Genomic DNA, 4,027 nt, shown 5'->3' on the forward strand with positions numbered 1-4,027 from the left:
CTTGCCTCCCTCCTTATCTGTTGTTGTATTTCTCTCTCTTTCTTCGTTAGGTCGTCGTCTATGTATACTCCTTTTGCCAGTTTGCTTTTTCCTTTCATTATTTTTATCTTCTCCTCTCTTGACTTCATCGACGCTACCATTATCGTCTTCCTATCTCCCACCCTTATCGCGTGCGCCTTTTCCACCTCTGTCTCTATTCTCATTTTATCCCTTACGAATTCCTTTACGGCTTCTTCTTTGTCTCCTTCCTTCCATTCCACCCCCTTGATCACTATGTTATTTCTCCTTTTCTCCCTCTTTTCCCTTTCCCGCTCCTCCTCGATTCTTCTGACCGTGTTCCATAATTCCTCCCATTCCCTTTCCCACTCTTCTTTCTCTCTTCTCTCTCTCTTCTTCCCCTTTCCTCTTTCATTTTCCTCTCTCTTCTTTCTCTTTCCTCCTTGATTTCCCTGTCTCTTCTTTCTCTTTCCTCTTTCCCTTCCCTTTTTATCTCCTCTTTCATTGCCCTCATTAGCTCCTCCAGTTCTTCGAACATTCCTTTTATTTCTTTTACCCTAGCTTCTACTCCTCGTTCCATTTTCTCCACTCTTTCTGCCATTCCCTCCCTCTCTTCTCTGGTTGTTATCTCTTTTTCCGTCCAACTGTACCTTTCTAGCGTGTTTTTGGCCTCCTCTTTGTCTCGCGCCTTGCCCGTGTTTCTTGTCCTTCCTCTGACTATCGCCATCTGTTGCTTCTTTGCCCAACTTTCTGCCTCGCTTCTGCCTGCCTAACCTCTTCTTTCGTTTGGTTTTCTTACTTGTAAATCTTCCTTGTTTTATCTTCTTTTCGCTTTTCCTTATTCCCTCCTCGTGTGTTCCCACTTTATTTTCCTCTCTTCGTGTCACATCGCGCTTTCCTTTCCTTTTTCCCGTCACACTTCGCTTTTTCTACCGAGCTCCCTGTCGACGTGTTACCTTTGCCACGCACCGAACCGAAAGTCAAAGTTTCGTATTATAATTTTTTATGTAACTTTGTCCCAACAATTTTGTGAGTTAAATATTTATATTTTTTAAATTCGTTTTAAAAATACATTGGCAATAAGTTTATCGATATGTGTGTATAATAATTTTGTGACAAAATGTGTTTTCAGCTCTTTTGACAAGTCAGATACGCAAAATTCGATGTACAGTGCTGTAAATAATTATAGACTCAGATACACTCTCTGCATTATTTCTTCAACATTCCCAAAGAACCACTGATCATGCCTGGATATATTAAGTGAGATTTTGTTTGAAAAAATTAAATTGAACGCTATAGTATATCAGGAGATTTTACATGGAGAATTATTGCTTTTCACAATTGAAATAGAAAACAAAACAACAATTTTTAAACGAGACAGTGTTCTTATTCATACAGCCGCCACTACAGAAGAGGGGCCCTAAAATTTCGGAATAGCATTATTACCATGACCAGCATTGAATAGCAGATCTGATTTTGATCGAAAACCTGTGGAGAATTCTAACGAGAAATGCTTACGGTTGGGGGAGACCGCGTCTAGAAAATATTATCGAACTTAGAAACAGAATAAAATTCTCATGGCCAGATATTCGAAACGAAACTTTAAATAAGTTAGTGGATAGTGTTACCAGATTAACAGAAGTAACCAAAGGTAAAGGAAAATTTAAGTACTGAATATTGAATTAAAGGAGTAATAAAATTAACTTTGAGTTTATATTCTTTCACAGTCAGAAACACACTTTCAAGAGAACATTTAATTTTTGTCAGACTTCAGAAGAACTTTTTGTTTGTTGTATCTTCCATGTTGTTTTGTATTATATGAAATTATATAAACGATTTCGTCAATTTCTGTTTTAATATTATGAAAAATGTGGTTGAGTTTATAATTATTAATGGCATTATATGTAAACTTTTCAGACTAACTGTACTTACAATCACTCATATCGATATTTGAAAATCATCTAAAATGAAATAGCTTTTTTTAAAATTAGATCAGACGACTTCAACTTTATTAAGAAGATGAAGTAATTAGTTTACTAGATGACATACGAAAGAATTTTGAAAAAATTGGTCAGAATTGCGATGAGAATAATAGATATCGCTTTCTACAACTTTCTTAATCCAAGCTTAGAATGAAAATTTCTCCTCATCTGATGCTACGTACATCGCACAGCAATCAGTTTACCGTATATCAGCGCTATTGCTTGTCACTTGCGGTGCAATTGCAGTATTGTAGATTGGGGCTGAAATGAATATTTAGGTAGGTGAATCCTATACGTATCTCCGCAGCAATTGGAGATATCTAGACAATCCCATGCGCGTTAGACTCATCGTCTGGCGTCGCATATATCACAAGGGTCTCGAAATACAGCGCTAGGATAATCACATTTTTGCATACCATAGTCATCAAGCAGTAGCAGCATGCCTATGCGACCGGCATCCAGCGATAACCCCACCATAGGAGCTAAACGCTTGACATAAAAAACCTCCCAAGTCAGCACTAGACACTCTATTCTGGTCTCTTCTGTTCTGTTTACGACATTCTGTATCTTTACTCTGTCAGTTTATATAATAAATTTTGCCATAATTATCGTAATCGAAGTACCAATCTCTCACCTTACGTGCGGAACGTGAAATAATTTCGAACCGACGTGACACATACACCGCACATCAGTCAGTTTACCCAGTATCAACATTCATCCTTGTCAGTTGCTATGCAACTGCAGTTTTGCAAATTGATGTTGAAATATCCAAATCAGCGTCTCCCCGCTGCTATTGGAGATATGTAGACAATTCGATGCGACTTATACTCCACATTCGGTGTCCCTTTGTTGTTGGACATATTTTTAACACCTACCATTTTTATTGGAAACTTTATGCGATCTGATTATTAGGTTCGTTTTTATATCTAAAATGTTGAGAAACATTAAGTTGGTATGATCGCTACTTCCTACAAGCTAAATTGCTACGACTTCTAACGACGCTCTTTTGTCTTAGGAGTCGACTGCGTGTTAATTATCTAAGTGTATCCGGTGCGTTCAGATGGCTGCACATGGTGGTGAAATATAGAAAGTAAAACTTGAATCTGCGCGAATCAATTAAATATCAACCCCAAACCCATATTTAATAACATAAGATACATATTTCCGACGAGTTTGGAAATCGTTTACAAATTCCGGGCAAGAAATCTCGAGCGATAAACAAATAAGTTTTGTTTCTCAACATTATTTCTATAAATGCGCGCAAAAATTCCGTTAAAGGCTAATTTGACTGGAGTGCTAACGCGATCGCCATTGTCCATTACACCTGATAGACAACTCCGTGATAAGATGTAACTCATTAATAAAACGAAATTTCTTATTCTCTTGAGATTTGCTACACTTATTATCATAAATGTGTTGCTGTAGAAAATGCTGGTCTTGAGCTAAGCTTCGATATTTTTTGGTCCTTAAAGATCCGATTCAAATGTTATATCAAAATCCATAGTAGACATAAAAAAAACATAGCTGGTAATCAGCACCTGAAGTTACTTTATAACCTTCTAATCACCGTTTATTTCCTGGATTGTTATTTTATGCAAATATTAGACAGTTATAATTTTTTTTGTTATTCCCATCTTTGATCACTAATCTTAATTCCTGATATTTCCCAGTTTAAATCTTTTTTAATGTTGCCTATCGCTTCGTTGTCTCAGGGATTGTTTATCCAATGCTCTTAGTGTTTCTTTAAATCGACTCAGTTCAGCATCTAATTAATGATCAGTATCGAACAACTATAAATATTACATTGTTATCTTCTCCATACCTCCTGTATTTAACCTCTGCGGCATTGACAACACCTCCTTGTACTTTTGCTTAATAATCTTGTTAATTTAACATTTTCTCAACAAAACGGAATTATAATTTTGATGAAGCTTTTGCCTTTTATTAGAATTAGATTTATCATATTTCATTTTGTTATCTTCTTGTTCAGCTTAATATAAAATGTTAACGTTTACTATGTTTACTACGACCATGTTTATTATTTAACG

Source organism: Bombus pyrosoma, linkage group LG17 (assembly GCF_014825855.1).
Source record: "Bombus pyrosoma isolate SC7728 linkage group LG17, ASM1482585v1, whole genome shotgun sequence".
NCBI lineage: Eukaryota > Metazoa > Arthropoda > Insecta > Hymenoptera > Apidae > Bombus > Bombus pyrosoma.